The sequence below is a fragment of the Trichosurus vulpecula genome, chromosome 3 (assembly GCF_011100635.1).
Source record: "Trichosurus vulpecula isolate mTriVul1 chromosome 3, mTriVul1.pri, whole genome shotgun sequence".
Classification (NCBI taxonomy): domain Eukaryota; kingdom Metazoa; phylum Chordata; class Mammalia; order Diprotodontia; family Phalangeridae; genus Trichosurus; species Trichosurus vulpecula.
The window spans coordinates 59,544,398-59,572,118 of NC_050575.1; the positions used below are offsets into that span (position 1 = coordinate 59,544,398).

Here is a 27,721-nt window from a genome sequence, read left to right on the forward strand (position 1 = left end):
TTTGGCCTCTTTCTTGGATTTTTTTTCCTCTGTGAATTTCTGGGTGCTTTGCTTGCTATTCTTCTTATATTGTTAGCTGCTCTAGCTTGGCAGATATACACACACAGGCAATCTTCTCCTTCCCCTTTCTTTTCCAGTTTAAAGTATCTTTGCAGATAAGATGGAAGAATATGAACAGAATGATCATATAGTTTGGTGGATTCATAGCTAGTTTAATGACTGCCCCTCCCCCCAAAAGTGTTAATTAATTGATGCAAATCTAAAGGGAGGTCTATAGTGGGAGCTAGAGTTCTATGCTTGGCCCTGCCCTATTCCACATTTTTTACCAGGGGTTGGAGAAATGGTATGCTTATCAGATTTTCACACCATTGGCTCACAGATTTAAAGTTGGAAGGAACCTTACAGGAATGTTATCTAATCCAGCTCTCCCATTTACCAGATGAAGGAACTGAGACAGAGAAATTAAGTGACTTGCCCAAGATCAAATAGGTAGTAAATCCAATTCAATAAACATTTATTAAACACCTTCTATGTGCCAAGCACTGTACAAAGTGCCAGGGATACAAAAAGAGGCAAAAGACATTCTCTGCCTTCAAGGAGCTTACAGTTCAATGGGTAGCAATTCCAGAATTTAAACTCCGTTGTGTGGGATGACAACTCAAAGCTGGGAAGGATAGTGAATACACAGGATGGCAGAGTTGAAATTCAAAATTATCTCAACGGGCTGGAATGATAAAGTGAAATTTAGAATACCAGAACTGGCAGAAACTTTGGAAATCATATATTCCAGCCCTTTCCTAATATGTGAATCTCCCGTACAATCCTTATCAGGTGGTCTTTGAATTACACCCAACATTTACTAAAAGTTTACTGTGTGCAGTGTCTGGTACCAGGCTCTCTGAGCTTATAGAGAGTATGATCATCCATTCAATCACAGAAGGGTGAAAGTTCAAGGATCTGAGTGTCATGTGTTAGTTCACAATTATTTCATTGGAAAACTGATTGAAAGAACTGGGCATGTTTAGCATTTATTCCTTATTTATATCTCTGAAGTAATCTCTCCAGACCAGAGAGAGGTGCCTGGAGTTACACAGAGCCAAGAATAGATTCCAGAAGTCGTAAATGGCCCCTGTGTTTTGTATTTATTTTCAAGGAATGTTGCTCTCTTGTTGTCCCTCTGAGTATGGGGTTCCTACTCACTCTGCTTTTACAACCTTATGGCTAGTCCAACCGGTGCTTCTTTTGATATCCTTCCCTTTCTTTACTCTGGTCTTTATATGCTAATTTCATCCTTTCTCCTGCCCCTTTCCCTTATGCTCTAACTTTCCCCTCTTCATCCATTGTATTTGTGGCTCCCACTCCCTTTAAAAACCTTCCCTCCAATACTTGTACTAATGGTCTTTGTTCGACTTCATCCCTTGTGGATCCTCTTTCTGGCTTTTCCAGAACGGTCTTCCGGTGATAAGCTTTCTTTGACCCGAAATAACTTGTTAGTTTAACTAAAAACTCAGGTTGGCTTTTCCCGGGGTCAGCAGTTACTCCGGCCCCAGCCTGTCCTTGGCCCCGGCCATCGCCCTGGTCCCACATCTGACAAGCACCCCCCCTCCCCCCTTCCCTCCTATCCTCCCCACCCCTTTACTCCCCTCCCCTCCCCAAATCCGCCCCCAGACAGGGGTCAAAGGCAGACCCGAGCATCACGTGTTCGCACAGCACCACAAAACAGCGAAGAATCCGCCTTTGGAGTCAGAAAATCCAGTAGGAGATTCCGGAATCCTGCTGGGCCCCGGGGTCGGAGATTCCCTGCAGAATCGGGGCTGAAACCTCGGGAGACCTACGGGATCCATCCCCGAACGCCAGAACCGGGGCGCGTTCCTAGTTGGGTAGGGCAGCTCTTCTGGGGGGAGGCGGGGAGAGTCCCCCCTGCGCTCCGCGTGCGCCCTATTGTGTGCGAGAACCCCCAGGCGCTAGCCCCCAGGGAGCAGCAGCCCCGGGACCCTCCCGGCCCGAGACCAGCCTTTCCCTTCCCGGGAAAACTTCCCAACCCGGCCTGGGGGTGCCCTGCTTAGGGACCGGGGGCTGGGCACCGGGAAAGAGGAAGGAAGGAAGGAGGGCGGGCTGGAGGAGGCGGTGGCGGCGGCGCTGGCGCTGCGCTGTCGGGGAAGGGTTACCCGTGGCGGGGGCGGGGGGCCCGGGGCCGGTGGTTGCAGCGGGGCCCGGCCCAGGGCTCAGGCGGTCGTGGCGGCGGCTCCAGCCCGTGTGTGCACGGCCCCCAGCTCCTGGGGACGCTGCTCGGGGGCGCGGGGAAGCCTTGGCTGCAGCTGTCTGCGCCCTCTCCCAGGGGCGCCCGGAGCTCGGCAGAGCAGCAGGTAAGACGCGAGCCAGAGCCGGGGGCCCGGGGTGGGGGGCCCGGGGGAGCCCTCCCTCACTCCCTCTGCTGGGCCGGGGAACCATGCAGGCCGCGCAGCCGGAGCACGAGCAGCCTCCGCCGGCCGGGAGCCGTGGGCTCCGGTGTCCCGGCCGGGAGGGGCCCAGATACCGGGCCCCGGGAGGGAGCGCCCAGCACCGGGCGGCGGGGGGGAGGGGTTGCGGGGCCGGAGACAAAGGGGAGGGGGCTCCCCGGGAGCAGAGCTCCTCAGGGAAGGGGGAGAGAGAGGGAGCGAGGTGCAGGGCCGGGGCAGCGGCAGCTGGAGGTCACAGATAATGTCACTTGTGAGGAATTTTCCCCACCCCCCTGGCCTCCCTCCCCTTACCCCCTCTCCACCCCTACCCCCCTTTGCCTCCTCTCCAGAACAGGGAAAACTTTTGTCTTGTGTGTCCCAGCTTCGTGGAAAGGGAATGGGCTCCTATGGCAATGCGGCCCAACCGGTTTTTCCCCCAATGGCTTTTTCCTTTTGGGAAGACAGTGTGCGTACTGCTCCCCAATCTCCTCCTACCTTCAGAACCCTTGGGGAACGTATTACCCCTTTATAAGTGCTGGTTCTTTTTCTTTGGAAATGAAGGTCAGGAAAGGGAAGAGGTCCAGGCCTCATTGAGCACCTTGTTAGGCTGCAGTGACCCTTGGCTAGGGGTCCCAGGAGCTGGGCTATTTGTTTTTCAGCTTGGGCTTGAGACTACTTGGCTTGAATTTAGTTAAATTCCATAAACATTTATTAAGCTCCCACTAGATGTAAAGCCCTGTGCTAGTTGCTGGGAGAAAAGAGGTGAAATCAGACTTAGTCTTTGCTCACAAGGATGTATGTTAAACTTAACAGTATTTGACACCATCCACCACCTCCTCCTGGATACTCTCTCTTCTTTAGACTTCTGCGACTGCTTTTTTCTTCTACCTGTCTGATTACGCCTTTATTGACCAGTCCCTCTTCTTGTCCCCCAAGTGTGAGTACCCCTGAGGCTCTATCCTGCAACCTCTCCATACATTCTCCTTTGTTGATCTCATCAGATTCCATGGATTTAATTATCACCTCTGTGCAAATGATTCCCAAATCTGTATTAGCCAATGGCTCTAATTTCTGCTTTGCATTTGAGTCCTGCATCTCCAGCTCCAACTGCTTTCTGGAAATCACCACCTGGATGCACTGCTTGGCACATCAATCTCAGCATGTTAAAAACTGAACTCTTCATCATTCCCTTCATCCTGCCCTACTTCTAACTTTGAGATTGATGGCACCACCGTTTTCTTTTATGGAGGCTGGAAAAGCTGGTATTATCTTTGACCCTTACCTGTCCCACAGATCAGATCAGTTGCCAAGTCCTTTAGATTGTACCTTCTCCAAATCTCTTGCATTTATTCTTTCCTACCACCTTTGGTTAAGCCTTCATCACATTTTTCTTGGACCATTGTAGTAGCTTTGTAACTAACTGGTCTCCTTGACTCCAATCCATCTTTTACGCAGTTGACAAAAACTTTCCTAATACATAGATCCAATCTAATAATTTCTTGATTTAAACTTTCAGTGGCATCCTGTTGCCCCAGGTGAAAATAGAGACTCCTTAGCTTGATACTTCAGGTCGTCCAAAATCTGGCTTCGGCCTTCCTTTCCAGCTTGAGTTCATGTTTCTCTCCATTACATACTTTGCATTTTAGCTGAACTGGACTACTAGCTGCTCTTTGAACTTAATTTGAAATCTTCTGCCTACATGCAATAATGTTGGCCATTCTCCATACCTGGAGGTACTTCCTTAACTCTGAGAATCCATCTCTTTCCTGCAGGCTCAATTCAGATGTCACCTTCTCTTCGAACTCTTCCCTGATTCCTCTGTCTCGAAGTATTCTCTTGCTCCTCAAATTTTCCATCAGTGCTTTTCCAGGGTCTTTTCCTTTTTACCTATTACACTTTCCTTTGCATTATACTTTTGTCTGTACATGTTATACTCTTCCAAATGGATTGTGAGCTGCTTGAGGACAGGGACTTCGTAATCTGCAGGTTGGAGTTGAGACAAATCTAATTAGGTCCAGAATAGCAATTCCCCTCTGGAGGTGTTAGTAACAATCTTTCATGTTTTTTGGGCCCCGTTTTGCTTTCCTGTCCTCACAGTTATCTTGTATCAGATAGGTATTGTTATTAATACTTTACAGACAAGGAACCTCCTCACAAACCTTACCTTCTTGATTTATTTTGTCCCAGAGGGGACATTGTGTTCTCAGAAGCTCAACCAGTGAAATCCAGGCCCTGTACCAAGCTGGAGAGGCTCTCAGTGTAGACCTGGTGAAGGACTAATTTTGTCATCTGAGCTAAGTTTGCATAGAGTCTTCACAGAGAAGTTGACCATCATCAGCTGATGGAAGTGTTTTGGTCCGTTGTAACTTGTGAAGACAGTACTACTGAAGGGCTGAGGAGATGGGGATGGCAGGGTGTGGTGAGGGGAGAGAAGAGATGTGTAATCTACATCCACGGACAGACTATATATGTTGGGAAACTGAGACTCAGAATTTCTGTTGTCCAGAATACCTTGTGGTTCCTCCTGTGTGAAGAAATAGCCAGGTTTCCTTTACTACTCCCTCGCCCCTTCCATTGTAGGAGCTTTGCTTAGGTTCAGTATATTCTTCATTCTCTGGAAGAGTGGATAAGGGAAGTACTCAAATACTTTGATTATCAGAGCAGTTAACAAAACAAACATTTGCAGAAATGCTAGGATGTAGTAAGAGTAGGTCAAGCTACATCTTCAGTGATCAAGATCCCTGGATAGCTGATGAGTTTGTAAACAAGGGTTCTCCAGGTCCTCTTCTTCTGAGGGCACCTTTCTTTCTATCTTCAGATTAGCAGGGGGCTGGAAAAGGGATATTACCTAACTACTGGTTTGTAATCGTCACATCCATTTTGCCACTGAGAGGGAGAGAGCTCAGGTATAGAAACTTAGCTTAGCCAAGAAAATAGATCAGCCACTTGTGGCTCAGAGAAGAGATTCCAGCAGCCTCAAATACTCCTCTCTCCTGAAGGGGGTTGCTTGAGGAACCTGTCAATGCCAGTGTGAGCTCTTGGTCAGTAAAAAGGTACCTGACCTTGGGCAAATCAGGAAAAGTCATTTCTGTCTTTGGGTCTCAGTTTCATGGTCTGTACAATGGACTAGATGAAATCTGTGGTCTTTCTAGCTTTAAAACTTTTAACAAGCATTTATTAAACACCTACTATATGCCAGGCACTGTACCAAGTGCTTTACAGATATTATCTCATTTGATCCTCTTAACTGAAATAGATACTAGTATTATCCTCGTTTGAGGAAACTGAGGCAGGCTTGCCCAGGGTCGCACAGGGCTCTACTCACTGAGTATCTATGATTACTCTTTCGATCTGGTCCTAGGCATGGGTGTCCTAACCTCAGTTGAAAATCCATGTAACTGTTGAAGTCTGCCAATTGAGGTGGAATTTTCGCTTCTTAGGATTGCTTAGCATTTGAAAGGTTGAAGATGAGGGAGGATGAAGATGAAGGAATAAGCTCACCAGTTTTAAACTCACCACTGTGCTGTTAATTTAAGCCTTGATTGACACCAACTCCCTCGGCCTCCTCTCCCCTCTGATTGGAGGGCTTGAGGGTGGAGTGCCAAACTCCTCCCAGTGCCTTCTTCTATAGAGTGCAGAAACTGGACTTCAGCTCCCTCCACTTTGCATCTGTTGCTCTTTCTTGCTTCCGCTCCATGGAACCAGATGCTCACTCTCCAGGACCCCTCTGATGTCCCATCCACCCCCTTCCCTTCTGCCTCTTTCTCTGTGTTGTCTCCTTCTTTAGGATGTAATTTCCTTGAGGGCAGGGATTGTCTTTTTATTAATTGTATCTCCAGCTTTTAGCTAGGTGCCTGGCACATAGAAGTGCTTAATAATTGTTTATTGGATTGAATTGATAGAAATCTTGATGTAGGCTGCGCATGCATATTCTAGGCAGCTTTGTGGATGGAGCCCTGGACTTAGAATCTGGAAGACCTGAGACACTTACTAGCTGTGTGACTCTGGACAAGTTTCTTAATTAACTGCTCTCTGCCTCATCTGTAAAATGAAAGTCATAATAGCACCGACCTCCTAGTTAACATATGCAGGATACTTCTAAAACCTGAAAGTGCTATGTAAATGCTAGCTATCACTATTAGTAATTACATTCTGGCATCCCTGGATGGTAGAACATTTCCTTGCAGGTTGCTTGGTCTCTGGGCAGAATGCCTGTTGATATGTTCTTGGGTGTAAAGAAAGCCGAAGTAAGAATAAGTAGGAGATGTCTAGCAAGTGAGGTGTGGCTTTCAGGAGGCAAGGTCTCAGGTGTAATGAGATCAAATGCGATGATATTTGTCAAGCATTTAGTGTGGTGCTTGGCCCATAGTAAATGCTTAGTAAGTTCTGCTTCCCCTCTGTCTCCTGCATTAGACTCCTCCCTTTACAATTTTATGAAATGAAGCCTGGAACTTTTCTTCATTTTACAGGGGAGGCCCAGGGAAAGGAAGTCACTTTTCAGCCCAAGGTCGCACAAAGTCGGGCTTGGAATCCTAATTCCTTTGCCTCCCTATCCTGCTTTCTTTCCTTCATACCACTTTGTCTTCCCACAGTGCAGATTGTAACCCTTCCTTTTGGGCTGTCCTTATGCAGTCCCTGCCCGAGTCTTTCCATATGTCCCCCAAAGAGGATTCAGCTAATGCACTGAAGACCTTCTTCTGGTCGTTTTTCTATCTCAAGGCTGCCAATGGGGCATTTCGGTCATTCTTCTCTTATCTCTCATTTTCACCACATTTCCCTGCTTTTCTGGTCATGTGCGTCCTTGACATTGTCTTCTCTACTACTATTCAGGCTCATGTCATTTATATTATGCCACAGTTTCCTTACATCTGTCATATGTTTCTTCCTTGCCTTTTAGATTACCTGTAATTTTTATTCTTCTGAGATTATGATAGTCTTTCAAATCTTTATAGCACCATCGGGGAATATTGGTATAAAAAAGATGCATTTGAGACAGCCGGTAATGCTGTGGATAGAGTGCTGGGCTTGGAGTCAGGAAGACCTGAGTTCAAATTTGGCCTTAGATACTCATTAGCTCTGTCATCTGTAAAATGGGAAATATAACATCACCTGCCTTGCAGGGTTGTTGTGAGGATCAGATGAGATAACATTTGTAAAAGTGCTTAGCATAGTGTCTGGGGCATAGTAGGTGTCATAAAAATGTTTATTCCCTTCCCCCATTTGAGATATCCAGGAATTTGAATCAAACTTTTACAAATGTCATCCCATCAGATCTCTTTCCTCTTCACAGGTAGGGCACATCTTACTGTCGATCTGTAGTACAGGTTCAAATGGTAAACGTTGGTGTGACAGAAAGAGGCTTAGGTTTGGAGTCAGTTGGTCTATCCAACTCTTCATGATCCCATATGGGGTTTTCTTGGCAAAGGTACTGGAGTGGTTTGCCATTTCCTTCTCTAGTGGATTAAGGCAAGAGGTTAAGTAACTTGCCCAGGGTCACCCAGCTAGTGAGTGTGTAAAGCTGGATTTTAATTCAGGTCTTCCTGACTCTGGGCCCAGTGCTCTGTCCTCTAAGCCACTCAGCTGCTTCCTTGAAGTCAGTAAGACCTGAGACTCTTATTCAGAAGACCTGGATTTACAGGGTGATTCTGTCATTTATGACTTGTATGACCTTAGGTAAGTCATGTAACTTTGCTGAGCCTCAGTTTCTTTATCTGTAAAATGAGGGGTTTGGATTAGATGATCCTGAAGGCTCTTTCAGTTTTAGTTTCAGTTCATAAACATGGAAAAGGACATTCAGGGATACCTGAGTCTTCACAAATCCCTTAAAATTCTAAACCTATGGTCCTGTTTACTTGATGCGCTCTCCATCCCAGCATTGCATGGCCAGGGAAATATGCATTTCTCATCCACTCTCTTTTCAGGATGGTTTGTTAAACCAATTGTTTTTGCATTGGTTGGATTTTAGCACAGGCTTTGTAGTGTTCTAAGTCTTGATATCACTGGTCCAGTGCCACCTGTGGACAAGAGCATTTAGGGTGGATGTGTCAAATTTGGAGCCTGCACAGCTCTGGAATGCTGCTGGAACCAGATGAAACAGAAGTGGAAAATGTTTAACAAAATAAAAATACAACATAAATAATGTTAATTCATGGTTTTCTAAATCCTTATTACTTCTCCTCTCCCCCCCAAACCATTTCAGTTTGATGCCACTGATCTAGAGTATCTTGCCAATTGGATAGAATATTTTCACAAATAAGTGGGCTGGAAAGACCTTTGTCTGCTGAAAGCCTTGTAACGTGTTGACCACAATAGTTCACATTTTATATAAGTTTTAGTTTATAGGTAATTTCTTCAAGTCTTTTGAGGTAGGTTGTGTAAATAGTATTCTTTCCATTTCATAGATGAGGAAACCGAGCCAAGAGGTTAAGAGAATTGTCCAGGGTTTATCATGTTAGAGCTGTGTCTAATTCCAAGTTTTCTGATTCAGAATCCCCTACTTTACCGCCAGCATGCTTCTCATCTGACAATTTCATGTCACTCATTGAGCTGTAGGCCCGGTTTCTCCCTCCCCACGGATCATCTGAAAGCATTTGTTAAATTCCATCCTATGCTTCTTAGGAACCTAACTGGGAGATATAATGGTGTTATGGAAAAAGGACTGTCCTGAGAGTTAGGAGACATGGCTCTTGGTCTTAATTGTGTCATTAATTCATTGTATGACCTTAGGCAACTCACTTCCTCTTTCTGGGCTCAGGCTGTCTCCTCATCTGTCAGATGAAAAAGAGTTGGACTAGATGCTTTCCAAGGTCCTTTCCATCTTCTTTGTTCTCCTGTTTAGTTCTGGGTAGTTTTTTTGGATATACTTTTTTTTTTTTTTGCTTAAAATTTTTTGATCTTGATTTTTTTCAGTTTACCTCTCTGGGCCGCAGTTTCCTAACCTGTAAATGAGGGGTTTGTTTTGGCCAGTTTCTAAAGTCCTTTTTGTAACTCTTAAATCCGTGATCCTTTGATGAACCTGTGTCCATCCTTCTGCTCAGAGATTTGAAATCACTCGCTGTTGCTCATAGAATAAGAATTGCTTATTCTGTCATGTGAGGTCCTCCTCACCAACTTGGTTGGCTTCGGCCTCTCTCAGTAACCCCATTACCTATGGCTTCTGTTTGTATACTCTTACATTACAGCCAAAGTGGGATTGCCTCCTGTGCCTGATTCTCATGCATCTCTTTCCTATGTATATTTTATTGCTTATGCTTGTATTTCTTTCAGTCATTTTTAGTTGTGTCTGATTCTCTGTCACCCCATTTGGCGTTTTCTTGGCAAAGATAAAAAAAAAGTGGTTTGCCACTTCCTTCTCCAGCTTATTTTATAGGTGAAGAACTGAGGCAATCAGGGTTAAGTGACTTGCCTTAGGGTCACATAACCAGTAAGTGTCTGAGGCCAGATTTGAACTCAGGAAGATGTCTTTCAGCTGCCCCTCTTCATGTCTGTATCTATTGAAATCCTTTCCTTCTTTTAAGGTTCAGCACCAGTGCTGCCTCTTCCATGATGACTCCTCTTATAACCCCTAACCATAAGTAATGTCTCCCTTCTTCAATAGATCATACTACTCTGTTTGAAGCTCTGCTCTGGTCTGATTTTATAACTTGTATTAGAGCTGAGTATTTCTCTTATTTGTCTTTGTAATATTGCAAGCTCCTCTGAAGATAGTAATTAAGGAATTTTTCATCTTTGTATCCTCATTGTCCAGAGGAGTACATAGTATATAATAGGCATTTAATAAATATTTGTTGAATTGAATTAAGACCCGACCTGGATCCTTGGGAAATAGAAAGGAGGAATGAGGAAGGACCTTCTGCATATGGAGATGAAAGTAGCTTTTTGGGCAAACACAGACTAGATTAGTTTAGATGTTTACCAATCAGAGGCTTGGTAAACACTATTAGTAGTAGATGAGGTAAATTGAAACCTGACTGTGGAGGGCATTGAATGCCAAGATACAAAATTTTATTCTGTTGGCAGTAGAGCGGTGTTAAAGGTTTTTAAGGTAATATTAAATCAGGAGGTATAGTTCTCTTTGGTAGATAAGGAAATAAGGCCCAGAAATGTTAAATGATTTCCTGGAAATTGCATAGCAAATGTATGAATGAATCTGGACTAGATTCAAGTGTCTTGCCCCCGAGGCCAGTTTTCGTAGAAGGGAAAGAGGAGAATGGAAGAGAGTCTCTTGGCTGGGGAGGTGCCAGTACAAGATGATATTCGATTTGGTAGCATCCTGGGCAGACACCAGAAACTGATGGTGAGTCATTGAATGTCTGAAGTGGAAATATTTGATGCCTTTGTCAGAGGTGGAGGGGACCTTTGAGACCATCCTTTCATTTTCTAATGGAAAAGATTAAGGTTAAGAAGAGGAGGAAAGTGACTTGTCCCCAGTCTAGTTTATGGGGAGCCAGCATTAGGACCCAAGTCTCCTGACCCCTAGCCTAACATTCTTTCTACAGCACTGCAAATCCCCTCTAGTCCCCAGCCTTTTCCAAGCAGAGACCTCCCCCATTTGCCATTCTTTCTTTGCTCCTTTTATCTTGGTCTTACATCCTTCCCTTGGGTCCTGGGGATGTGGTGGAGGGAAGATACTTGTATTAGGAGGTATGCCACCACTTTCCTGTCCATGGGGATTTGGGATTGCTTAATCATAGGGGGCTGTTCAAAACCTGCCACTTATCACACTGTTCCATGGCCCAGCCCCATGTATATCTCAGTTTGGGAGGAGCCTAAATCAAAAGTGAGAGAGCCTGCTTGGTGGCTTAGTTGAAGTTTCCTCCTCTAGGCCCATGTGGGTTTCAGGTGTGGCATTTTTGACCCAGCTATGCCAACTCCTCACCCGCTTAACCTGCTTCTTCTTGGACCTTGTGCCATTGGGCTTGAGGGACCTTAGCTTGTGTAAACAGAAAACACAAACGAGAGGCCAAGAGCCACCTGAAGCAGTGTTTCATTAGTTTCCATGAAGCTCACAGCTGGCCTTTTCCCAGTTCCCCTCCTGCCAGGTTTTCAGGTCTTAGCACTCTGCATCTGTTCCACTCTATCTAGAGGCCCCTGAACCTTATCATCTGAAAGGAGCGGAACATTCCCTTCCAGCGTCCTGAGCTCCTTGAAAAGCACAAAGCCTGTCTCTTCGATTCTGTAGCCTAGTGTCCCTAACGCAGTTAAAGAAAAAGATGAAAAGGTGGGAGGCCAGTAGGTACCAGGAAGAGTCAGGAGACCTGAGTTCTAAGCTTCACTCCTTAACTGACATGCTGCTCAGCTTTGGGCAAATTTTCACTGCTAGGTATCATATCATATTTTTTCCTGCTGTAAAATGAGGGTTTGGATTAGACTAGGTGATCTCTAAAGGTACTTTTAGCCCTGTCACTTGTTTATGATAGGACTGTGAGGGTGCCACGTTCCTGGCAATAGTTTGCCATGTAAGTCAGCAGTTTGAAATCCATCCCCTTGAGTTTCCACTCCCTTCCTGAATTCTTCTTTGACTTCTCCACTCTAAAGTGATTTCTCTTTTTCTGTGACATATGAATGGCACCTAGACTGTCTCCTTAATAAAACTTTTTTTACATTTTTTTTTTCAAATCAGTAAGCATTTATTTCCTCTCCTATGTCCCCCACTGGGAAAAAAAAGAAATTTTTTTTTTCCATATTGGCCATGTCCACAAATGTGTATCTTATTCTGTATCTTGAATGTCTCACCTTTCTTCAGGAGGTAGGTCACATTCTTCATCAGTGGTCCTCTGGAATCATGATTGGTTAGTGTATTGATCAGGGTTCCTAAATCTTTCAACATAGACTAACATAGACTGTCTTCCACTGGGTTATCAGTTATGGTCAGCCTGATGGCATCCATTGTTGTCTTGAACCTTTCCTTGTCCTTCTCTCTCTAAATCTATAATTAAGTCAACAAACCTTTATTCAGTGCCTACTATGTTCCAGGTACAGTGCTAAGCCCTGTATGATCCTGTGGTTTCTTTACACAACAATAGCCTTTTAACCTAATCTTGGTTAGGGTTCTGAGAGGGCAGAGATCTTGTTTGAGATATTTTCCATAGTACCCTGGGCACATAGTAAGTACCTGGTAAAACTTTGTTGTATTTGATTTGATAGATAAGGGAAGAACCTGAACTGGTGTCTGGGATGGTGGTTTGGGGTGAGTGAGTAGTAAGGGTAGGGGGAAAAGATGAGTTCAGGTTTTTTTATATGGGTAGTTATTCCTAGAATAAGGGAAGATGGTATACCAGCCTTTAAGTAGTATCTACCCAGAAACAATCCCAGCTTTTGCCATGTTCACAGAAATGAATCATGATGGAAGAGGAAAAAGCCCTTGGCAGGGAGTCATGAGACTTGGGGATCTCCTGGGATCTAGTACCACCCTTGTCAGTAAATGATGATATGACCTTAGATCAGTCACTCAAGCCCTTTGGTGTTAGATTTTTCATCTGTAAAATGAAGGGCCTGGATTAGATGGATCTCTGAAGACCCTTGTAGTTCTATGATTCTCTTCTTCGGGTCTCAAATTTCTCTAAAATGAGAGGGGCCAGAATAGATCATTTCTAAGGTCCATTCCATCTCTGTACTCTAAGACTTCCTGTGGTAAGGACAAAGTTCATTAAGAATTTCAGTGCTTCATGTATAAAGTATATCAAATTGCTTGTCTTCTCATTGAGGGGGCAGAGGAGGGAAGGGAGAGAGGGAGGGTGAGAATTTGGAACTCAGCATTTTAAAAGATATGTTAAAAATGCTTTTTACATGTAATTGGGGAAAAAACATTTTGGAAAATAGGAAAAAAAATTTCCTGATATCTAGTACTGTACTAAGCAATATCAGATACACAGAGCAATGATAAGACATGAAACTTGAGTTTCTGACAGTATGGTTGGAGACAAGTCTAAAGCAGGGGTGGGGAACCTGCAGCCTTAAGGCCACATGTGGCCTTCTAGGTCCTTAAGTGGGGCCTTTTGACTAAATTTGGATTCAGTCAAAAGGCCACACTTAAGGACCCTTAAAGGCCACATGTGGCCTTAAGACCACAGGTTCACCACCCCTGGTCTAAAGTCATAGGACAATATGTGCAGTCAGAATTACTGAAGTGAATAGTACAGACCGTAAGTGCCATAGCAGCTGAGAGAGGGGAGTGAGTGAGCACTGGCCTGGAGTGCTTAGAGAAGTCTTCTTGGAGGTGGGAGGACTTGGAATGAACCTGGATTTGCAGGGCTGAGAGCCAGGAAGGTCTGGAATCAAGTCTACAAGTCTGGGATCAAGATACATATGTGCTAGATTACCCTGGGCAGGGCATTATGGTTAAAATCACACGTCCAGTTCCCATTCCTGTGATTTGGAAAAAGGGAGATGAATGAGGTGGGTAAAAGAATCAGGAATGAGTATCGTTTGAGGGGCAGATGGGGAAGGAGATAGGTGTACCTGTGTGGAGCAGAGAAAGTGTGTTTGTTAGGGAGGAGAGGAAAATAGCTAGATAGAGATTAGCTTTCTAGAGTGTTAGCTTTGAAAGGGACCTTAGAAAATCATTAAGTATAACTTTTGAAAGATGGAGAGACTGAAAGAGAGAGATTTACACGAAGCAAATCCAGGATCAAGATGGAGATCTCCACACTTCCTATGTGATCTTTCCCCTTTCTATACCAGTGGTCTCAGGGTGTCCCTGTCCCTGTCTCTGTGTTTTCAGGGTTGTATTAGGTGAGCCCATGTGGATGTAAGCATGAGACTGGGTCTGGTAGGACTTTGCCCTTCTTTAAGATTGAGGAGTGGTCCACTGTAATACCCTAGCAAGGACTGGCAAGGATGGGGCATATTCCCGGAGACAGGGGCGCTGCTCTTCATTGTATTAGGGCAAGGAGGAGCCTAAATGGCTGCCAGCCAGATAGGGAGGGAGGAAAGACTGAGAAGGAGCCCAGTGCTGAAGGAAATCATGTATTTTCCAAGCTCTCTGAGGATACTGGAAACAATGGGGGAGTGGGGAGGAGGAACTATTAAAAGGACCTGATAGTGGGGGGGATGGGGAGAGGGGGGGGAGAAGGGAAACAGACTCTTGGACTTGGCTTCTGTTTCTTTGAAGGATGTTTATGTAATTTCCCTAGAACTCTAGGGCATGATCTTCTGTGCCCCTGTAGGGCTATACTCACTGAACAGCTGTCCTGAGCCGGGGCCTCCCTCCATTTCCCGCTGAGTTCAGTTTTTCTTTGCTCAATCACTCTGCAGTCGTTGGGAGGAGAATTAGTGCAAGGCTAGGGAAAGCTCACGGCATCTCCGCCTGCTTTTACAATCTGAGATCAGAGCATGTCAAAAGTAGACAGGACCTTAGAGATCATCGAAATCCAAACCCCTCCATTTTACAAATGGAGAAACTGAAGTCCAGAGAGAAGTGATTTACCCAAGGTCACACGGAGGGAATTAGGAAAAGAATTCATGTATCCCAGTTCCCATCACAGTGGGTTTTTTACCCCCTTCCCCATTAAATTAATTCAGTAAGATGCACATGTGAGGAGCTATAGGGAAGTATTTTAGAGAGGCTGAGTCTTTCAGTAAATAGTATGCCATCTCCTACACAAGGCTTCTTTGGATCCCCTTCCCCCAGTTATTAGACCTTTCTTAAAATTAACTTATTTTATATATACTTTATATTTATTTGTTTGCATGTTGTACACATCCCCCTCCCCACTAGAGCATAAGCTCCTTGAGGTCAGGTGTTATTTCTCATTTGTATTTATATCCCTGGTGTCTTATTTATAGATTGAATGGAAAGCCCATTTGAAAAGGCTTGAAGAACAGGCCTGGCTCAGAAGATGAGATGATAAGATGCATCCCCCACCTCCCCTTTTGCAGAGGTGGAGGGTTCACAAACATTGTGCAGTGCATTTATTTTCAGACTATTTTATGATCTTATGATCAATCATGCAGATTCTCCACCCCCCCCCCACCTTTGTATTAAAAAATACTACTTGTTACGGGATAACTCTGTGGGAAGGGGAAGGGGCGAGATTATTAGAGGAAACTATGGTGATATTAAAAAAAAAAACCCAAAATACATCAGTAAAAACTTTTTTTTTTAAACAGAGAAGACTTGGAAGATAGAGAACAAGAGAAGAGGAGAGATAGCTCAGTGGCAAGCATGCCTAGGAGTGAGAGATCTTTTGGGGGGAAAATTCTCCAGGTGTCTAGAGAGAAAGCACTTTCCTACTGCTGGGTTCTCCAAGTCTTCATCCCCACTCCCTTCCCTGTTCCCACTTAGATGGGTGACTGAGGCCTTCTTGGAGGTGTCAGGTTAAAGATATGAGCCATGTTTTCTGAGCCTTACCCTGCTGCCCAAACATTCTGTGTCATCTTGACATAGTTCCTTGCCTGGTGCCTTTTTTTTAAGCTAAGTTTTTATTGATGTCTTCTATTTCTTACATCATCATCATTATCCCAAGTAAAAATAGCGTATTTTAGAGAGGAGAAAAATTAGCACAATTGATCAATAAAAAAAGTTTGAAAATGTGCAAGGAATTACACCTGTGGACCTCCCACTTCCACGAAAGGGTAGGTTGGGGGTACCTGCTCTTCTCTTAATTTGAGTCTTGCTTGATCTTTATAATTTTGTTACTTTTACTTTTGGTGTCCTGGTGTGTCATTGTGCTTTCCGTTTACACTGTAGTTACTGTGTTTATTATTTTCCAGGCTTTGCTGACTTCTGTCTGCATCAGTTCATATAGATCCCATGTTTCTCTGTATTCATCACACACCCCATTTTTTCCAGCATAGTAATAATTCCATTTACATTCATGTACCATGATTTGTTTAGCCATTCTTTGGTTTCGTTGAGAATGAAATCTACCTGCCATGGTTCAACTCAGGCACCATCTTCTAATAATAGTCATTATAATTGCTAGCATTTATATAGTGCTTTAAGTTTTGCAAAGCACTTTATGTTGGCTATCTCTGTTGATCCTTACAACAGTCCTTTAGGTAGGTGCTATTATTCTCCCTGTTTTATAGATGGGGAAATTGATACTGAGCAAAGTTAAGTGATTTACCCAGAATCATATCCCTTCTTAAGTATCGGAGGTGGGATTTTAACTCAAGTCTTCTTGACTTCATGTCCAGTACTCTTGTCTACTGCACTTCCAATCGGTCTTCTCTGTGAGTCCTTCCCTGACCTCTCTCTCGCCTCCTCCCAAGCTACAGGTGCCTCTCCCCCAACTTGTATTTATTTTTTATATAGTTATGTACACATTGGCAGCCCTGATAGGATGTTCAGGCTTCGAAGGCAGGCAGTTTCAGTTTCACCCTTTATTCCCAGCACTTTGCCTAGTGCCTGGCTGAATTGACTGACTGACTGACTGACTGGGGAAGGCAGCTGAAGTGTTTTTTGGTGTTTCATTAAATTCAGCAGCTATTTCTTAAGTGCATAAGGTTATTGTGTAATGGCCTGGAGTCATGGGTCATAGGCTTAGCTAGAGCTGGAAGAGGTTCAAAGGCCAAACCTCTCATTCTACAGATGAGGAAACTGAGGCCCAGAGAGATTCAGTGTTTTGCCCAAGGCTTATAAGTATTAAGTGTCAGAGGCAGGATCTGAACCTCTCTGACTTCAAAAGCAATTCCTTTTCCAGAGTACCTTGTTACTGCCCAAGGGAGATTAAAAAATGAATGAGACAATCCCTGCTCTCATGGGCTTTATATCTTGTAGGGAAAATTCTATGAACTTAAATAACTCCAGTGGTTAAACAGAGCAGGATAAATACCACAGAATTACAGAATTCTACATGAGATTGGAAGATTGTCTCCAACTATAAGGGTCAAGGAAGGCTTCCTGGAGTAGAGATGATGTTTGAGCTGGTGAAGAATGGGTAGCATTTCAGTAGATAGAATTAGGGGTAGAAAGCGTTCCAGGTTGAGGGATTTGCGTGAACCAAATCACAAAGACATTTATGGAGGCCGGTGATATTCAATCCACTTTGGCTAGGGCAGAGAAGGTGTTGGGGAATATCATGAAATAAGGCTGGAAAGATAAGATAGGGAGCTTGAATACCATGGAAATGAGTTTGGATTTGATTCAGTAAGCCATGGAGAGCCACTAAAGGTGTTTGAGTAGGGGAACAACGTGATGGAGATTCTAGGTTAGTAAAATTTATCTGACACTCCGGTAGAATGGTTTGGAAAAGGGTGGGGGGGTGACACCTGCAGTCCTGGAGACCAGTTGCAGTCATCCAGGTGACCGGACCTTGGTTTAGGGGAAAAGTAATAGGAAAAGAAAAGGCAGGGGTCGGGGCAGAGATGAGTGACACTGCACAGTGGAAACTCCCACCCATCCTGGCTCCCCACATTGGGTTGGCAGCAGACCTACCTGTTACAATGCGAGGTTGGTTCCAGTGATTTTTTTTTTAAACTCATGTGAGAGCAATTCGTGAGGGAGGGCCAGAAATCCATTTGCTTGTCCTTGTGGCAGTCCTTTGCCTTCCTGACCCCAGATGCTGAGGCTTCAGATACATTGCATGTCATTTCCAGGGCAGCTGGGAGCTCTGAGTCACACCCAGTGGACGTGGAGAGCTGGAGCAACAGGGCTATTGTCTGTCATGAATTCCATTATTCTCTAGGTGTCTCTGCCCTCCCCCACTCCTACTCTAGAAGAATCTGAAGAGAATAAATCAGTACCAGATCACAAATCAGTGTGCGCAAATAAGACATAGCCCATGAAACCCAGCAGAATTCCTGCTCACCCTTGTTTTGTTACCGTTGAGTTGTTTTTCATCGTGTCCACCCCATTTGGTGTTTTCTTGGCAGAGATACTGAAGAGCTTTGCCATTTCCTTCTCCATCTCATTGGACAGATGAGGAAACTGAGGCAAGCAGGGTTAAGTGACTTGCCCAGAGTCACACAGCTAGGAAGTGTCTGAGGCTAGATTTGAACTTGGAAAGGTGAGTTTTCCTGACACAAGGCCCAGAGCTCTCTCCACTATGTCACCTAGCTGCCCCACATTTACACTACCAAAATCACTTAGCTGTCTTCTGATTGTCTTTTCCCTGCCCCACCCCCTCCTCAACTTCCCCTGGGAATTGGGAGACCATTGGATATTTCTGAATTTCCATACCAGTTTGGGGGAGCAAACCAGGGTTTGCTATCACACTTGAGGAAGAAGCATCAGAATTAGTTTAAAGAGTGCTAGTCCTGCTCTGGGCAGCAGGAGATCTGGGTTTGAATGTCGACCCTGCTGTTAAATTGCTCTGCGATTCCAAGCAAGTCATTTCTTTCCTCTGGGCCTCAGTTTCCTTTCCTGTACAATGAGGAAGTTGAACTAGATGTTCCCTGTTATCTCATTTGTGCCCTGATATCTTGTGTTCTCCGGCTGTCCTATGTTCTAAGATATTGTGGAACTCTGCAGAACATTTCATGTCTTCAAGGCCTGTGTAGCTCATAGCTCTCTGTTGGTTTTTGGTGAATGTTGGGGGCAGGGGAGGATGTGATAGGGAAGGAAGCCACATGATTTTTAAGGGCCTAAGCGCAGTCCCTTCCTGGTACCGCTTTGCAAATAGCTTTGTCACTGAAGCCTGGGTTATATAATCAACTGATCCCGACCTGGCAGTAACTGGAAGAAGATTTTTCTGTTTCATTCTCTCTCAGGCAGTAGAGACTCCCCCAACTCTGCCTCTAAGCCTCTTTGGCAGTTGCCTTAGATAACTTGTTAGCTGGCCTTGGTGATGGAAATTGGACCCTAGCTATTCTGCTACTCGATTTGTTTAATCTCATGATTTAACAGGCCCTTCCTTGTCCTGCTGGTTTTTGTTGGAACAATGCAAAAGTATCTGTAGCCTGTGTGAGGGACAAAGATGTTTATCAATCCCTCTGGAAAAGGCTCCCCCCACAACATACTCTAAGCAGCAGGCAAGAAGCCTGTTTTGTTAACATGTGACTGTCTCCCAGCCTTTCCTTCCCTGGGAGTTCCCTGATTTGTAAAGGGGCCCTATTCTCTCTCCTGGAAGCCCAAGTACTTGACAAATGAGCCCCTATATTGAGAGTCAGGGGACCTGGGTTCCAGTCCCAGCTCTGCCATTGAATTCTATGTGATTTAGAATAAGTCACTTCCCCACATTGATCCTTGACCTTCTCTATAAAAGGTGATGGACTATATGATAGCTGAGGTTTCTCCTTGATTTTTTTCTGCTTCATCAGATTGTAGGAGTTGCCTGCTGAGGCTGAAGATAAAACCTGAACAGAAGGTAAAGCCAACAGGTGGAATTCTGAGGAATGGAACCAAGTCACAAACAGTCCTGCTCCTAGCCTGGGAGGGAGGATGCACTGACCAGTGGCTTTTATCTTCTCAGCACTCCTTCAAGCCTCTTAATGAAATTCCAAGATACTTGTCCAGGTATGAGAAGCAAATGCATGGTAGGGGTGATGATCATGAATTTAGTATCCCCTCAATCATCTTCATATTCTAGTATTTTATCCTGCTGTCCTTAGGATGCTTGGGGGTAAGAGAGGGGGAAAGGGACAGCACCTGCTTTTCCTCAAAGCACAGGATAAAGAGTCCTTTTGTGTTTCATTCTCATTGTTCTAAGAGTTGTCACAGCTGTCCTAGGCTCCTATCCCTATTCACCATCTAAATGACTTGGGAGACCAGAAAAGTCCATCCCTAATCCCCACCCATGACTTGCCCATGGTCATATTATAGACATACTATATTTGAATTTAACACGCATGTGATGAAAGCTCTCATGATATCCTCGTAAGCCAAAATGCAGAGTTGTGGACAGACATTTATACCATTAAGTAGACTGAGAACTTGTTGAAAATAACTAAATGCAAAGAATCGTGATCAATAGATGGATATCACCCTAGTGGAAGGTGTTTAGTGAAGTGACCTATGAACAGAGGTCTGGCCTTGCCTCTGTCAGTGTCTCTGAGGAAAGTATAATGACATAAAATCTGAAATGATACAATGATATAAGGAGATGGCTAATATATTGGATAGAGAATTGGGATATAAAAAGATCTTGGCCAAAACAAGGGGCCAAATCTTATTATATGTGATTAGATGGTATTCCCCTTATTTGATGAAATGTGATGGGAACAAATATAAAGTCCAACACTTGGGTTCAAAAAATCAACTACTTACTCTAAGATTGAGGAAGGGGGAGCAGCTCCTGTGATGAAGATTTGTGGGTTTCCATGTTCTGCAAGCTCAATGTGAGTCAGCAATGTAACTTAATAGCTAGAAAAGCTCCCAAGCCCTTAGGCTGTGTTAGTAGTCCAGAACCAGGAAAGTTAGCATCCTGCTGTGCTCCTTGTCAGACCGGAGCTCTAGGAGCCATGAGTGAGGAAGGACAGGTACAAAAGAGGTCTAAATGGTGAGTGAGGTTACTTACCATGCCCTAGAATGATTGGATTAAGAAAGGAATGAAAGATGTTTATCCTGGAAAAGAGAAGGCTGGAGAAAATGTCTTCAACCATTTGACAGTATTTTGGATGGAAGAAGACTGAGATTTGTTTCCTTTAATCCCAGAAAACAGAACTTAAAGTAATGGGTAGAAACTCAGGGATACATTTCCGGTCAGCATAAGGAAGAACTTAGGAGAGCTGCCCAGATGTGGAATGAACTGCCTTAGGAAGAAGTGAGGTTCTCATCATTAGAGGGCTTTAATCCTAAAAGCCAGAAGAACACTCTTCTGGGATGTTGCAGAGACAGAATGATGGAAAGAGCCCTTGACCTGGAGTCAGGGAATCTGAGTCCAAATCTTAGCTCTGAGACCAACTGACTGTGTGTGCCCTTGTTCCCTTCAAATCTGAGAGGAAGGATGAGTCTTTTGCTGGCTTCATCATTAATTGACTTATAGGATTGAATCTTTTTAATTTTTTAAAAATTTACCAAGCATTTTTTTCTCTCTCCCGCCTTCTCTGCTCGGGGACATTTCTATAGTGTTTACTAGGTGCCAGGTGCTGTGCTCCATGCTTTACAGGTGTTACCTTATTTGAGCCTCAGGTGGGTATGATTATTGTTATCTCCATTTTACAGATGATAAAACTGAGGCAAACAGAAGTTAAGTAACTTGCCCAAGGTCACACCCACACTGCTATTAAGTATCTGGGGCTGGATTTGAATTCAGGTCTTCCTGACTCTGGGCCTGGCACTCTACCCACTTCACCACTTACCCCAGAATTACGAAAACCTTCTAACAAATATGCATGGTCAAGCAAAACAGATTTCCATATTGGTGAATTTATAATGTTAGAGCTTGAAAAGGGACTTTAGATCATTAAATCCAACCCTCTTATTTTATAGATGGGGAAACTGAAGAGTAACTTTCCCCAGGTCACATAGGGAATAACAGCCAGTCTCAGCATTCAGGTCTTCTGGTTTCTTCTCAGTCCAGAGTACTTCTTCCATGGAGTTCGTTAATGAATAGCACCCATAGGGAGACCTAACCTTCACTAGGATCCCACACTTTTTCTAAGGTGGGGCCAGATAAGAATTGGAGTGTGTGCACTACAGTTGGGGGGGGGGGGCGGTGTTTCCAGGCTCCTAGGGCACACAGAGGGACGGACGGTACAAGGTGTGAGCCTAGTTTGAGGTGGCAGCAGAAAGCTCCAAAACATGACAGATTTCGGCTTAATGCTCTCTGAGTTTGTGTCTGGGTCTTTGGCTCTGGGGAAATTTGGGACTATTAAAAAGGCAGTGTCGCTTAGTTCTTTTATGGTATTTGAGGTCCTGGAGAACCCCTTGTCACAGTTAACAAAAGTTATCTTAGAGGATATAAAGTGCTTGTAGGATTGGGGGCAAGTTTTGTTCCTTCTCCTCAGCTCCCCCTTCCCATCCTGTCTCCCCAAGTAGTGAAGCCACAAGGTCTGTTGGAACATAGTTCTGGCTCTGTTGTGGATGAATTTCTTGACTCCTGACTGAAGGTGAAGTTTGGAATGTATGTTCCCAGTTCACTCTGAATGTGAAAGAGAGTCTAGGACTTAGATTCTGGGCAAAGTCACTTTTCTATGAACCTTACTTTAAAAGATGCAAAGGATCATAGAAACCAGAGTAGGAAGGAATTTCAGAGGCTGTCTAGTCCATTTTAAAATTGAGGAAACTGAGGCCTGAGGCAGTTAAGTGACTCGCCTAAGGTCACACAGGTAGTAAGTATCAGTGATGTTTAAGTCTCCCAGTGGCACTCTTTCAGCATTAACAAGTTGGTTGCATGTATATCATTAAGGATGTTTATAACCCCCAAAGTGGGTGAACCGGTCATGTAACAAAAACAAAGAATAACAAAGCCAGAGCTACATCCACAGCTTATTAAAAGAACCAGGAAAAGCTTGTCATTGCATTTGATAGGTTCTCTTTGTGGCAGATTTACAGAAGGGTATGGACAAGAATCAGAGAAAGGAGGGGGACCTAAATGGGATGTAGCCTGCACTGGAGAGGATAATCCCCTTAAGCAGTGGAGGATCTGGGGAAGTATTGAGCTTCACTGAATAATCTTTAAGGTCTAACATTCTGTGATTCTAGTTCTGTGTAGGTGGAGTGATGCAACCGTGTGAGGCAGGCTGTGTCCAAAGGACCATGGAGGCCGAGTCCGTAGTGGTGTATATGTGCGTGCGTGCGTGCGTGCGTGTGTGTGTGTGTGTGTGTGTGTGTGTGTGTGTCTGTGTTTGTTGTTCTCCCTCATGCTGCTGGCTGTGGTGATAATTAAAGCTTAATGTGTAATCTCTCTGTGCCAGTGGCTGTCTCCTTGCTTTGCATCGCCAGGCGTCCACACTAAAACCTTGGTTGTCCTTTCTCAGTTTGTAGCCAGATAGATCTTCTGTGATACCTGTTTGGGCCACCTTTTTACCTGGTGCCTTAGGAAATATGCCCCATGCCTGGAAGTGGAGGGAGGATCTCTCCATTTGGGGTAGAAGCTTGCTTTCTTCTTGGTTTTCCTGGGAGGATGGAATTTGAGTTTGAAATGGTAAGTGGACCAGGGAGGTACATGTGTGACCTTGTGTTGCTCTTCTGAAGTCTGTGGCAGTAAACAGGTTATAGGATTTCAGGCTGGAAAGGACATTAGAGGTTATCTAGTTAAAACTCCCTCATTTTCCAGATGGGGAAACTAAGGATTGCTGATTGGGAGAGGAGGAGCAATAAGTAGCACTCCCAACTCTGAGAGCTTTCCTTATTATTGAGGACCTTGGTCCTGGCTCCTCCCTTCACTGTCCAACAGATCCCTCTTAGCTTCTAGCTTTCTTCTGTTCTCCTTTGGAGTTAGGACAAGCTTAGGACAAGTACTTTCAGTTTCCAGGAAATGTTTGCCTCATTTTCCCCTTTCTCCTTGCCCTGAGCCCTGCTTGTCTTGGTCCAGGCCTGGGTATGGAGGGACCTCCTATCTAGGCGGGGGTATGTGTGTGAGTGTGTGAGAGAGACAGGTGCGAGCGCGCGAGCGCGCACACACACACAAACACACACACACACTATGTTTGGGAATTGTTCACTGTGCCATTCCCACTTGTTCCTGGGTACAGGTGATGGGTAGAGGATCCTCAAGTTAGTGATGCTTGTCCCAGATCCTTTGACTTCATTAGTTTTGCCCTCCCTTTCCTCCTCACTCCCAAACCGAAGGGTTTCTGAGTACATTGCAGGGAGGGAGGGGGATAGGGCCAAGTTTGGTTGTTTTTTTGCCTAGGGAGGAGAGGTATTCTGACTGCCCTGGTTACTGGGCTACTTTCTGAATTTTCAGGGTTGCCATGGTGTCTCCATGGACACAGGAGCATCTCATTCATTATTGCCAGCACCTTGTTGGGTAGATTAGGGTCTAGGGGGGCAGAGAGCAGAGCAGTCAGACTCACTACCAAAGGCTAGTTACCCATTCTGTCCTCTCCCAGCTTTGCCTGGGGACTGGTAGTAGCTGTGGTTGGTGTTTCACATTGAGAGACATCTTGCAGTGCCCTCCAGGCTCGTGGATAGCTATACTCTTTCCTCCTCACACAGCCTAGCTCTGAGGCTGACTGAGGCACTTAAGTGTCAAGGAGGCGAGTGGCACTGGTGGGATTAGAAGGCATTGGCTTCTGAGTTAGTGATTTAGCCCCCTATACCACAGTGCCTTTGGTAGGCGGTGTGTGCAAGGCAGGCACCCTGCCCAGCCCTCTAATGGGAGCAAACCATTTAGTGTGGGATTTGTGTGTGTGAGGGGGAGGGAGTCTGGAGCTGGAAAGAATCCTGCCTTCCTGGGTGGTCAAGGTTTTGTTTACAAGACAACTGTGTTCCCCTACCTCCATCCCCATTCCAGGCTTGACTTTACTAAAACGCTTTTCCCTTAACTTACCTCCTGATGAGTAAGGGAAAACCCGGCATCTTCTATATCATTGGCAGCCCTGCCCCTCCCTCCCACATGCAATTAACCTGGATAGGACTGACAGGATTAGGCAGGAAAAGTAATCAATTAGTTTTATTCTGAGAAGGTGGATGACATTAATCTGCTTTGCTGGGGAAGGGTTGTGAGGCTAGGTAGTGGAAAGATAGGAAGACCTGGGTTCTAGTCCCATGGCTGCTGGGAATTAGACATGCCAGACACCATGCAGAGGGCTGATACCTTGTTATCTATGGCCCTTCCTACCTCCGCTCTTTCAGAGACTTCTGGAGCTCCATCTTTCAGTGACTGGGATGGATAAGCAGGGTCCTGGGGATGAATTCCCTGGAGGGAAAGGAACACAACTCAGTTGGCCTATAGAGCTTCAGTGGACAACCTGGGTAAAGGAGTCTGGTGCTGTTGGGGAACAAGCCCTAACTAGCTGTGCTGGCAGCTGACCCTGGCTGGCTGGCAAACTGTTTTCAAAGCTTTTGGCCAGTTACTTAGTGGGAATGTGAGGCAAATTACCTTTGGGATAGTCACTCTTGGGCTTATTTCATTAGAGTATAGGTTGTTTCACTTGTGTCTTTGATTTTCCTCAGGCTTGACACATAGTAATAATTACACATTACTTGGCCCGTAGTAATAACAGCCCCATGTACATAGTACTTTAATCTATACAAAGTTACCTTTGTTATCTTGTGTAATCCTTGCCAAAGCTCTGTATGTGTGTGTCTGTGTGTGTGTGGTGAGGAAACTGAGGCGAACCCAGGTGAAATGTCTTCAAGAGGATCACATAGGTAGGAATTATCCAAGGCAGGATTTGAACTCAGACTCCACCAGCCCAGGACGATGCTATCTACTGCTTCATCTAGCTTCCTCAGTAAGTACTTAATAAATATTTGTTAATTGATTACTGTGGGGATGCACTTCATTATCCTTAAAGCATTATAGAAATGTGAGTTGCAGTTATTTATGTTCCCTTTGGTATCTGCTAAGTGTCCTGACAGGTGCTCTGTCTCCAGCTGTAGAGAAGGTTGGTGGGAAGCCTGATGATCCTTCCAAAGTCTTCATAGCATAGTGTAAGGGAGACAATGTGTTGGAGGAGTTTCAAATGGCCTGGGTTCCGAATACTGTCTCTTCTCCTTGAGCTCTGTGACCTGGGACAAATATCTGGCCTCTCTGGCTGGCGATTTCCTTCTCTACTGAGGGGTTTAACTATTTGGTCTTTCCCAGCTCCGAATGCTGTGAACCTAACTGGCCTTCTCTGGGATTAGGAATAGCCTGGAGGGCAATGGGGGGGGGTCCCTTTGATGCCTCATACCACATAGTATAGTATAACATGTCCTTTTTATAGTCTCTTACAGGTTGGAAGTAAAGTTATTGATTAAGCCCCAGAAAGAGTCGGCCCTTCAAGGGAGGTTGGTCTCTGGTGGGAGCCAAAGTTGCACCAAAGTGATGCCCATTTAGAAATGAGACTTAGTCTTCCCACTTAAACAAGATAGATCAACAAACAAACCAAACACCTTTCTCTATGCAGAATCTGGGGAGGGCAGGCCCTTTCTGGAGATGGGTCTGGATGTCAATCCCAGGCTCCAGAGTCTGTCATGTTCCCCATGAGAGAAGGCGCTAGTGAGTGACCAGACAGTGCTTTTAGGGACTCTGAAGTTTAGGATTGGGAAAGGAGCAGCAGCTCTAGCAAACAGCTCCTCAGTAGGGTTGCCATGTGATTGAGTTGGGTACTTGGAGCTGAACTCATCCAGCCAAATGGGGAGGGTGGTTTCATTCATTAAGTTAAATGGCACTGGTGCTTAGCTCCTTTAATAGGGGAAGCCCTGAACATGACGTATGGAGGGGGGAAAGGGAAGGTAGTATTTTGCTTGTGTGCCTAATGGATGGGACAGCTAGGTGGCACAGTAGATAGAATGCCAGTCCTGGAGTTAGGAAGACTCATCTTCCTGAGTTCAAATGTGGCTTCAGACACTTACTAGTTGTGTGACCCTGTTTGCCTCAGTTTCCTCATCTGTCAAATAAGGTGGAAAAGGAAATGGCAAATCACTCCAGTATCTTTGCCAAGAAAACCCCAAATGGGTTCATGAAGAGTTGGCAAAGACAACAACAAGAAAGCTGCATAGATACTTCTGAATCCTATAACCATCTTTCCCTCCGTCTCCTCCCTTGTGCTTCACAAGGTACACGTGCCTTCAGGTTCCCTTTCCTAAACTGCAACCTTCTGGTCTTGATCCAGGCATGTATCCTAGGAGGGATGGGGGTCCCAGAAGAACTGTATTAGAGGTCAACAGTTCCCCCAAGGAATTTTCCATACTCACTAGACTTAGAATGAGAATACCTGGCTCTAGTCATGCTTTTTCCACCAGCTGTCCATATGACCATGGGCAACTCACTTCTTCCTTTGAGCCTGTTTCCCTGTCTGTAAAATCAGGATAACAACATTAATGTTGCTTCCTTAGTGCTTCGCTTTAGAAACTGAAATGCGATGTGGACTATGACCCTCTTTTTTTTTCTCTCTCTGATCTATACCTACCTGCTCTTTTGCTGCCTTGGTTCCAGCTAATTTGATTACTTTTTCCCCTCCCAGAGCTGGCCTCCACAGCTGCAGCAGGCCCACCTGGACAGCATGAAAGCCCTTCCCTGCATCAGGGTGTCCCTGGACCCCTACCCCAGGTTCCCCAGGAGGCACTGACGCCCCTGGGCCAATTCTGCTCTGCCCCGGGACTAGGAGCAGATTTGCCATGGTGACATAAACAGGGCAAGGAGGAAGGAGAACAGCTCAGTCCATGGACCACCCTCCCTGGTGGGAAGAAAAGACACCCTCAGTCCCTATTCAACCCTGTGCACAAACAGCTCCTGTTATTAATTATTTTTAATTTATTGCTTTGGATCGAACCCTTGTTTTTCTTCCTGTGAAAAGAATTGGGG

General features: G+C 44.9%; 1 long non-coding RNA gene across 1 annotated transcript; it reads left to right on the forward strand.

Moving 5' to 3' along the window:
* The first annotated feature begins 1,694 nt into the window (after nucleotides 1-1,694).
* Nucleotides 1,695-27,718, forward strand: LOC118843363. The gene is made up of 3 exons (XR_005009912.1): nucleotides 1,695-1,880; nucleotides 19,641-19,836; nucleotides 27,381-27,718. It is a non-coding gene; the product is annotated as an uncharacterized LOC118843363 (long non-coding RNA).
* Nucleotides 27,719-27,721: the final 3 nt, after the last annotated feature.